This window comes from Callithrix jacchus, chromosome 13 (genome assembly GCF_049354715.1).
Source record: "Callithrix jacchus isolate 240 chromosome 13, calJac240_pri, whole genome shotgun sequence".
Lineage (NCBI taxonomy): Eukaryota > Metazoa > Chordata > Mammalia > Primates > Cebidae > Callithrix > Callithrix jacchus.
In genome coordinates, this window is record NC_133514.1 from 109740356 (window position 1) to 109752375 (window position 12020).

Here is a 12020-nt window from a genome sequence, read left to right on the forward strand (position 1 = left end):
AGAAATAGAATAGAAAATACTGTCCTCACCAGCGCATAGATGTACCGTAAAATAATTGGCTGAGAGCCTAGAGTTCTCCTGCTTTTTGTACCAAAAACGATTGGTTGTGGGAAGGGTGCTGCAGCCCTGTGCAAAAGGAAAAACCATCTCAATTAGCTAAATATTAGGTAACATTTACAGAGAAAATAAAAAGCAAATATTAGGCATCTAAATAATAAAGATTTGAGATTTAAAGTGAATGCAAAAAAAAAATCAAGGAAAAAATAAGAAACTGTCATCACAGTACATATAACCTGAGGAAAAGAACAATGCAGGGTCTGTAGGAAGAAATTAGCAACATTATAAGTCTCTGGATGGGGCACATGAATTCACACTAGGCTAAAACAAAGACAATTACCTTTGCCACATATGGCTAAGTATTTTTGCCAATTGCTCAGCACTGAGCGCATGTGACTATTACATATTCGCCAAGATTGGATTACAGAAGCTACTTCATTTAGCTTAAACAGAAAGGGTCTTGTTAGAGGCTATTTGTTGAATGGCAGTTTTTGAAAAAGCCAGGAAATCAATCTCTGTGATACACAGCCAGGAGAACTATCCAAATGTACCATAATTTTTTCAGCAGAAATAATTTCAGCCACAGCAAAACACTGGACATTCAAAAGCCAGGAACCAGATACCAGAAAGCCACCATCTCTAACAAAGTTCTCCAAAAAGAGTGATAACCTTCATGATGAATATTGCCACTAGAGCTGAGGGCACACTCTGCCTTCATTCCAAATGTCAGTTCTTCCTTGGAAGCGGATGCTGCTGCTTGGCTCCACTCTTTTGGCAAGGAACCCTAGGAACCTACCATTTTGATTCTACCTAAGGAAGGTATAATTCATAATGTGGAGATTTAGAACATTGAGGATTTGGACAAGCATGTTTAACAGATGGTGACTATAATATACTTTTCCATTTGTTGCATGTGATGATGCTTAAGCTAGTTTGCAGTAAAATACACATTGTTTTCATCCTTGATTACAATGCTTTCATTTCCAATTTACTTAAATGTAATCTTCATGAAGTCTAGTAAACTTTGCAAATATGACTTAGTTAAATGATATACTTGAACTTAATTGTGATCTCAAATTTAGGCATACTGACTTGGAAAGCAAAATAGACAATATATGTCAGAGAAAGTACAATTAATACAGCTATTTCTATCTAGATGAGCTGATTTTTACATTACAAGTACTTCCATTTAAAAGTAGAAGCAAGCAGTCCTTAAGAAATGGATTCTCCCATGTTCTAAATGAAATATATACATACACGTAGTGGGGATGTATATATGTGTGTGAGTGTATGTGCAATCATGTATATGTGGCAATATTACCACAAACTAAGATTGACAGTTCAAGCTACTTTCAGAATCTGAAATGAATATCAGTTAACTTTCTGGCCAGTAGTACTGAACTGAAAAATTGTTACATTCAGAGGGCCTGTCTCATGAAAGAAAAGATTTTCCCCCCAAACCTAATGACAGTATAAGTGTGTTTTGTTGTTCTTTCTCTTCCTTTAGGTCCCTTGACGTATTTAGGTCTCTGATATCCAGAATTTGTGATGAGCAAGTAAGCAAAGATAATTAGTAGCAGTTTATTGCTTGATATTTTCTCATTCCCTCCTCCGACCCTACTATAACTTCACACACACACACACACATCCACATACATATGCACACACATTTAAGTCTACATTCCCCTTCCATGCATTCATTTTGCAAATGCCAAGCCTTATTGAATTCAGTGCTCCGTACTCTCCACGTGGATAACATTCACTGCAAGTGGACTAAAAATAAGTGGCACCTACTCTCTTGCTTTGGTAGGAAATATGAACATTCCATGTGGGTCTACACAATCTCATTGCTTCAAATACTATCTGCATGCTGATGACTCTGGGAAGAAAAGGGTGAGCAACAGGTCTGCAGCTACTTCCCTTCCTCCTGGCACAGAGGTGGCAATGCTGACCTCAAAAATATCTAAGTAGAAACAGGGCATTGGGATTTATCCCAGAAAGATATCTGAGAAGAACCTTCTAACCTTCTATCTTATCTTCTAAGAATGTTTGTCTATATTGATCATTGAAAATACTTGGAACTTAGAGACTTAAAGGACCAAACTGGCTGGAGAATGCTAGTTGGCCACATAGATTGTCTACTTATGTGAGCAATCAAGTATGGAAACCAAGAAAACTCAAATTAAAGCTACTTTCTCCAAGAGAAATTGTTACAGACACATATGGCTTTCGGTTTCTCCAAAATCAAAACTCATTGCAGGGCAGGAACGAGTCTAGATTAGCTTTGTTTTGTGTTGTGCTGTTTTGTTTTATTTCATTTTGGAAGCTGTATCTGTTGGCTTTGAGGCTATTTGAAAGACTAATGTTGTAAGACTGCAATGTCCCTGCATTTTGTTTATATCTTTCACTAATCATTGGGGAAGTTTGATGTTGAACAAGATCCATTTTCCTCGTGCATCTGCTTTGACAATCCAGCCATCTGTGGTACAACAACAACCAAATAACACTATCTCAGAACTCTTCCCTGAATTTGAGGTTTTCTGTCCAATTATTACCTCTACGCTGATGTATTAGAAACATCGAAAGCTCAAAATCCTAAAATCTAACTTGTTTTTGCATAGCTTGAAAAGTTCCTCTCTTAAACTTCTCTATTTCAAAAGTTGTAAATGTTCTTCTGTTCCAGCTGCTAAAAACAAAGCTATGGAGATATCTTTGACTCTTATCTCTATACATGCAAATCCTTTTCAAGGTACTATTTTTTCCTCAGAAATCTAGCAAGTATATATTGCATTCACACCACTTTTTGGATGACAGTTCTACTCCAAATCACCATTCAACAAAGTACAGCAAATGCCTCTTACGGGGGCTCTCTTCTTCTATTCTAAATGGCAGCCACAGTGTCTCTTAAGGAAATCAGAGCATGTCACATTTTATTAATTAATTCAATTATTACCTATTCAAGCCTCAAAAGTTTTTTCTTTATGGAGAATAAATCTAATGCCCACCAAGTTCTGAACCTTAGGTCTCTGTCAACTTTTTACCTCAATCATTTAATTCCGGGATAATGTATTGTGAATGATTGCTGCATTTTATTAGTAAAAAGGATTACATGCCAATTGATTAAATGTTCTTATACAACATGCTATCAAATACACATTGTCAAATAGTGTGCTAGATATTAAAATTAGAAAATAAAGCCAAAAGATATGATTTTTGCCCATGCATATGAAATAATCCAATATTAATCTTGCAACATACATACAATAGAAAATTGAAGCAGAAAGTTTTCTAATAATATGAAGAAAGTCTTTTTACAATATATTGCCTTTCAAGGAAGCACATTACATTCTAAAGTACAATGTTATATATTGCATATATAAAAGTAGGGTAATTTAAATACTCTGATACTAGAAGAAAGACCAAAGAAAATCATACCTTTATTTAGAATCCATGTTTAATAAACTATAATAAAAAATAAGTCTTTAGAAAAGAAGTAACCTAGATGCATACATCAAATAAAATTCTATAGTGATTTATTGTTTATGTTTTTCGAAGACAGGTAAATGTGTACATATTACTTAAAAATATATGTAGGTACATTGATAAAGTCATAAATCTTTAAAAATTGATAATTTAGTCTGGGCACTGGCTCAAGCCTGTAATCTTAGCACTTTGGGAGACCAAGGCAGGCAGATCACGAGGTCAGGAGATCGAGACCATCCAGGCCAACATGGTGAAACCCTGTCTCTACTAAAAATATAAAAATTAGTTGGATGTGGTGGCATGCGCCTGTAGTCCCAGCTACTTGGAAGGCTGAGGTAGAAGAATTGCTTGAACCTGGGAGGCGGAGGTTGCAGTGAGCTGAGATTGTGCCACTGCACTCCAGCCTGGTGCCTGGTGACAGAGTGAAACTCTGTCTCAAAAAAAAAAAAAAAAAAAACCTGATAATTTAATTAAATAAAAATTATTTAATACACATAAATTATTTAAAACACACATAAATCCCATATTAAGTTCAAAATAAACTTATATACATATATGTAGGAAGGTTACAGTCTCAAAAATATAGCATTTATAAATAAATGAAAAATAATAAAATACTATATACTGCCAGGAAAAAATAGGCAAAGTTTATAGACAACTGATTCACAATGTAAAAATACTACTTGCTGTTTTAATCATAAAAAATTATTCGAAATCACATATAATTAAAGGACACAGTATTAAAACAAGTTAATTTTATCACTATAAAATTCACATTTTAAAATATTCATCATATTTAGTATCATTAGGAGTGTGAGTGTCTATATATTATTAGAGAAGTTTAAATCAGTTTGCATTTGCAGGAACAGTATAATATACATCAAAGACTTAAAACCTGCATATCCTTGGTCTCAGTAACTCTAAATCTTGGAACTTTTACAAGAAAATAGTAAACATGTTTTCTCCTGGGACCACAACCCAAATATGCTTTTACAGGATTCCACCTGAGGGTATCACTTGATTCTCCTTGGTTTGGAGACTGAGACTTGAGTCTAGCAAGGTGGATATCACAGGAAGAGTGGACAGAGAGCAGTGGATGCTTACAGTGACAAGTGAACATTACAGCAAGCAGCTATGGAAATGGCTACCTTAGTAACATATATGTGTCTTAAAAACACATCATCAAGTGAAAAAAGTGATACATACAGCACAGTTTTCATAAGTACAAAGTATATGCACAGTCTCAAAACATTTTCCTAAAACATGTACACATAAAATAGAGTACAGGAAACATATTTAATGACATTCTATAAGGGGAGTGGGAGTGGTGGAAGAAAGACTAGTCAACCATAGGGACACTGGGAAATTATAATAGCCAAAGGGACCTTAATGGGGGTTATGTGATAATGAGCAAAGGACTGGGATGTACAATTAACTCAAGGATCTGCATGTGCTTTTTAAGAAAATATATGAAATATACGAGATATGACCAGACACGCCATTACAAAGATGTTAAACCTATTATGCATTAAATTGCAGAATACTGGATTGCACATGTTAAAATATGAACAGCAATATGCATTTTTAAGCATTAAAATAATGATACAAGAAATATTTTCCAAAAAAATTATTAAAATAACCAGACAAAAATTACATCACTTAGGCAGCATGCATATTAAAATTGGACTGATACAGAGAAGATTAGCATGGCCCCTGCACAGGGATGCCATGCACATTTGTGAAGGTTCCATATTTTTCAATATCATAAAAATGGCCATACTACCACAGTAATTTAAAGATTTAATGTTATTCCTATTAAACTACCATTTAGATTCTTCACAAAATTATAAACTATTTTAAAATTTATAAAAACTATTTAAAAATTTATATGTAACAAAAAGAGCCCATATAGGGAAGACAATCCTAACCAAAAAGAATAAATTTGGAAGCTTCATCTTACTGGACTTCAAATTATACTATAAGGGTAAAAATGACAAAAACAGCCTGACACTGGTACAAAAATAGACACATAGACCAAAGGAACAGAATAGAGAACTCAGAAATAAGATTGCACATCCACAACCATCTGATCTTCAACAAACCTGACAACAACAAGCAATGGGGAAAGGATTTCCTATTCGACAAATGGTGCTAGGATAACTGGCTATCTATTTGGAGAAAATTGAAACTGTACCTCTTCCTCACACCTAATACAAAAAATTAACTCAAGATGAATTAAATACTTAAATGTAAAACCCAAAACGATAAAAAAATCTTAGAAGAAAATCTAGGCCGGGCGCAGTGGCTCAAGCCTGTAATCCCAGCACTTTGGGAGGCCGAGACGGGTGGATCATGAGGTCAAGAGATCGAGACCATCCTGGTCAACAAGGTGAAACCCCGTCTCTACTAAAAATACAAAAATTAGCTGGGCATGGTGGTGCACGCCTGTAGTCCCAGCTACTCGGGAGGCTGAGGCAGGAGAATTGCTTGAACCCAGAAGGCGGAGGTTGCGGTGAGCCAAGATCGTGCCATTGCACTCCAGTCTGGGAAAAAAAGAAAAGAAAAGAAAAGAAAATCTAGGAAATACCATTCAGGACATAGGCACAAGCAAAGATTTCATGATGAAATTGCCAAAAGCAATTGATAAAAAAAAAAAGCAAAAATTGACAAATGCGATCTAATAAGAGCTTCTACACAGCAAAGTAAGTATCATCAGAGTGAACAAGCAAACTAGAGGGGGAGAAAATTTTTGCTATCTATTCAACAAAGATTTAATATGCAAAATCTACAAGGAACTCAAACAAATTTACAAAAAAAAAAAGAAACACCCCCACTAAAAAGTGGGTGAAAGACAGGAACGGACACTTCTCAAAAGAAAACATTCATGCAGCCAACAAACCTGAATTTAAAAAAAAAAAAAAACTCAACATTTCATTAGAGAAATGCAAATCAGAACCACAGTGAGATATCATCTCATGGCAGCCAGAATGACCATTATTAAAAAGTCAAGAAACAACAGATGCTAGCAAGGTTGTGGAGAAATAGGAACACTTTTGTACTGTAGGTGGAAATGTAAATTAGTTCAACCACTGTGGAGGACAGTGTGGTTATTCTTCAAAGAGCTAGAAACAGAAATATCATTTGACGCAGCGATCTCATTACTGAGTAATATACCCAAAGGAGTATAAAGCATTCTATTGCAAAGACACATGCACACATATGTTCATTACAGTACTATTCACAATAGCAAGGACATTGAATCAACCCAAATGCCTATTAATGATAGACTGGTGTAAGAAAATGTGGTACATATACACCATGGAATTTATGCATCCATTAAAAGAAAAGAGATCGTGTCTTTTTCAGAGACATGGAAAAAGCTGGAAGCCATTATCCTCAACAAACTAATGTAGGAATAGAAAACCAAACAGCCTATGTTCTGACTTATAAGTGGAAGCTGAAGGATGGGATCACATAGACACAAGAAGGGGAACAACACTCACTGGGGCTTGTTGGGTGGAGTCGGGGGAGGAAGAGTTTAGAAAGGATGGCTAATGCATGTTGAACTTAATACCTAGGTGATGAGTTTACAGGTGCAGTAAACCGCTATGGCACGTTTGCCTATATAACATACCTGCACATCCTGCACATGTACCCCAAAACTAAAAGCAATAATAATAATACTTTTTTAATCTAAAACATAGCATAACAAATATTGCATTACTATCAAATATGATAAGATAAAAACTGCTAATCTATATATCAGGGTTTCCAAAATATGCTACTATTTTCCTTTTCTGTTTTTGGGATTGTGAAAGTACTCTATCTGATAACACTGAGTTATGGAAAGTTGAAAATTTTCACATCACATGCTACTCAGAGATGTAACATGCTAATGAGTTTTGTGAGAAGATTTAGTAAGCAAAGATTTCCTACTTAGAATGAAAAGTTTTTTTTTGTTGTTGTTGGTTGTTTAATTTCCTCTGCTTTCTTACGAATTAGCTTATACTATAAGATATTTTAAATAATGCTTATATTGAACAAAATGCTAAAAATGTGATAGGTAAATTGATTTTTCCATACTCTCTTCTTTTAGCAAATAATATATACTTATTACCAAATTTGTGAAATATATTACTAAACAATTAAATAATAAAGTTGAGTTAGTTATGCATTTATTATGGCCCAGCTCTAATAGAAAACTGAATATTTTCTTTATCTGCAGAATAATCTTCTATTTTAATTGGCAAATTTTTTTCTTTCCATTTTTCTTGTCTCTTTCCACTGAGTACCTTCTATAGCATCCGAAATGGTTTAAATTATACAAAAACTAAACATATTAAAATGTCTGTCTAACATACATAGACCACTTTTTATACATCAGTTATTTTTTCATTTTTAAATTAGTATTAGCTACATAGCTTTCTTGAGATGATTACATTGTTTCTTTTATTTAATACACTTAGGATAATGTCAAGTGGAAAATGCCATAATAGTCTTCTACCACCAATGCTGTTTTGTCATCTCCTTTGCCATTAAAATCAGGAATAATTATTGTCACATACAAAACTGAACGTGTTTTATGTATTTGAAATGCATCCAATTTTTAATCTAATTGAAAGTTCTAATTCTTATTTATTGAAGCAGGAAAAGAGTCCCTTGTCCCCCTCACAGGGCATATGGTGTTGGGAATGGTTCCCTTCTTCAGTGCCCCGCTGCTCAAACCTGTAGGGGAGCATACAGATGGACAGGTTGGGAGCTCGAACACCACGGCAGGGACTGGGGTGAATGTGTACGGCTTCTGAAGCCCCAGTGGTCGTTTGTTACAGGGTGCGCTTTTAGTTTGCGGTCTATAGGTGGCTTGGGTTAACCAGCTCAATTAGACCCTCTGCCTTGTCACAAGGACAGAGGGATTTCTGTATCCAGGGTTCTTGCTTTGGTGAACCAGAAGAATCAGATCACACATGGCTTGGAGAATGAGCGGCAGTTTTATTGAGTGGCAGTAGCTCTTCACCCATGGGGGAGCCAGAAGGGAGATGGTTTTCCTCTGGAGTTGGGCTGCTCTGCGATTGGCCCCACCAGACTCCATCTCGTCCTGCTGGTGGACTGTCTGCCTGCTTGCCACATCTGTCAGTGTGCTCTTCCACCTGCCTGCTCCCGGTCACCTCCCTCCACATCCTCTCGCGTCCAGCGCTTGTGTCTTCTTCCACTGATGCGCTTCTCTGAATGCTTGGCCTCCTGTGTGTCTGCCCGCTAAGGTCTCAGGTTTTTAGAGGCACAATATGTGTGCATGGTGGGCCAGGATGGTCTTGGAAAAGGCAACATTTAGGCGTGAAAGCAGGAGTGCCTGTCCTCATGGGGTGGAGCCCTAGCCAGGGACCTGCCTTCTCTACCCAGCACTTTCCTGCCCCTCTCCAATATCAGTATGAATTCACATATTTAATAAATTGTCTGTCAAAAAAATCATGAAGGATGAATGAAAATTAATGAAATATGTAGACTGGTAAATGGAAAACAGAATAATAAAAATGCATTGATATAAAACATTAAGAAGAATATCTAATTATATATGACTCTTAAAAATATGATTTCCAAATGCTGATCTCTGGCTTAGTCAGTTGATTCAATTTCCTTGTGCTAATATTCATTTGAGATGGGAGCTATAACATAAAATACATGTTTAAAGATTATAAGCAGATTAAAATAAAGATTAAAAAGCTACCTTAAGTCTTGAGAGAAAACTAAGGATTTTGTACCATTGGGAAAGTAATATCTTGAACTGAGTATAATACTCAGAATATCAAACCTGCAAAGTCCTTAGATGTAGTCAGGATTCATATATGTCACTTAACAGACTTCATGATGATAATTGATTAATAACTCTATTTTGAATTTTGTGCCTAGCTTTATTCTTTAATGCTTAGCCTATAATCTCAAACTGTGAAACATTAGAAACTAATTCATCTGGAGGAGTAATCCCAAAGTGATTTCAGATTTTTCTTGTAATTTTTTGAATAATTTGTTACCTACTGATATTTTTCTAAATTAATTCATTCAAATCCCCTCACCCTCTGATGAAGCCCAGAGTGAGGATTCAATTTCTTTTAGAGTGAGTATATATTAGAAAGGAAGAATTTTGAAACAAGAATCCTAAAGACCAGCTAGACACAAAGGAGGTCCAATAAAAAGTAAAATAAAATAATTTTTAAAGAAATAAACCAATAAACTACTTAAAAAGGACAATCTGTAAAAGAAGTGTCTCGGTAGCCAAGTATAATAAAATCAGAGGCCAGGCATGGTGCATGCCTATGATTCCAGCTACTTAGGGAGGCGTGGGTGGGAAGATCACTTGAGCCCTGGAGGTTGATCTTGCAGTGAGCCTAGATTGTGCTACTGCACTCTAACCTAAGTGACAGAGGGAGAAAAAAAATTATCTGTCTCAAAAAAAAAAAAAGTCAACTGCCTTAAAACTGTCAACAGTTAAGAAAATAATATTGGAATACTAAAAATTGTCTAGAAAATTGTAGAGACAAAAGTCACATTGCAAGGATCTAGGAACGGAAGAAGGAGATTCTATGAGAAACCAATGGGTTCAAGACAATTATAAAAACTAGAAAAGAAATAGGAACAGAAACTGAGCATGCAAGAGAACATATGTGAGTCCTACAGGGGATGAGGTTGTTATGTTCAGGGCAGATGGAAAAGAACGTGGAAAAATATAGAGACTGTGGTTAAAAAAAAAATCAATGTAGATCAAATTAAATATTGATTACATTCAATGGGACTATTCCTTGTTTTTCTAACTAGTAGTAACCAATGGAGATATTTTAAGAATAAGCTGTATCTGAACAGATGGACATAGTTGTCTCCAATTACAAAAGGGCAAACACAAACACTGGGAAAGGTAGTATTTAGTCTTCATTTGCTATCCTAGTTTTATAGACATTGATGTCAGGAAGACGGGTCTTTCACTTCATCTTCAAGTAAGTGACTACTATTGTATAAAAGAGAGTACAACAAAGACACTTTTAACAGTAATACATAAAATGATCAAAATACTGGTTTATTAAAGAAAAAATCGTAAATATTTTACTTTATAAGTGGCAAATAAATTTCAAAACGGAATTTACAAGAGACTTCAAGCTTTATGTAATGCAGTTTAAGTTTATTTTAATAACTTCTAAATCCTGGGAAATATTGCAAATAATTTATTTTGTGGGATGTTAGCCAACTTGAGAACATGTAGATTTGACAGTATAGTTACCTCACAATTATAGATATCAGGTGTTACATTTAATAGAGTGGGAACACCTAAATATATATTTATTTATACATACACTCTTGTTTGACACTATTTTGCATTTAATTATTGTTATAAGTTTTGCAGGGATGAATTTAGTATTGCTAATTACCTTACGGCTGACAAGGCTTTTATAAACTAATAAGGACATAGGTTAGCTTATAAAAATTTGTCTAATGAAGACTAAAATAAATTCTGTCTGGTGAAAAATATATTCCCAAATATTATGACTTATAGCTCTGTAGGATATTAAGCAGTTGATTAATGCAGCAAAATTTGTTTAACTCCTTTATTAAATAGCCTACAAATATCTAGTATCTCAAATGCTTGTTGACAGGATCAGACATTTTACTGAATTCACATTAATGAGTTAAATAATACCTTTGACATGCAATCTTTTGATATTTGCAAGAGTTATAATTTATCTTTATTGCAAATTATTATGAACAACACTTTACATGCTAGTGTGGTGATGGGCAAGTAACATAAAAATATTACAATGTAAAATTTGCTCCTATAAACAGGAATGATACTAGCACACTTCTCATAGATATACTGGGATAAATAAATTGCTTAAAACATGTAATTGATTTTAGAACAATGCCCCTTCCTTAGTAGGCCAGATATAAGTTTATCATAAATTAATGACAATCTGGACCTAATCTGTACATAGATAAAAGTGTTAAATAAGATTATAGAGTTTCTGCCACAAATTAATTTCTTGGTGATAGTTTACAGTCATGTTACAATAAACGTAATTATCAGAGATAGACAAAGATCCTCTTTTGTGCTCAATATTTTTATATTAAGGTGATAATAAAATGTTACAGGAAATGTTTAGTAACCCTGAAATGTTACCAAATTTGAAAATTAATCTACTATTTTTATTGGGTCTTTTTTTATGTTAGAAACACATTGAAAATAGAGAGTTACACTTAACAAAAGTAGATACTGATACATAGAGATATATAGGTAAATGGGTATATCCACACATAGAAATACATACGTATACATCTTAAAGTGTATATATGTTGATCCATCTTGCTATCTGTATATATGTATAAACACACACATATATATACACACACACACATTCGTGTGTGTCTGTGTGTCAATTACACATGTCTTCAATATGTTTTAAATGTATATGCTGTAAAACATATAAAGACAAACACACACA

At 34.5% G+C, this 12020-nt stretch overlaps 1 non-coding gene across 1 annotated transcript; it reads left to right on the forward strand.

Annotated features, from left to right (window-relative positions):
• Positions 1-5195: 5195 nt before the first annotated feature.
• On the forward strand, positions 5196-5297 carry LOC118147013 (U6 spliceosomal RNA). The gene has a single exon (XR_004733195.1). It is a non-coding gene; the product is annotated as a U6 spliceosomal RNA (small nuclear RNA).
• The last annotated feature ends 6723 nt before the right edge of the window (positions 5298-12020 follow it).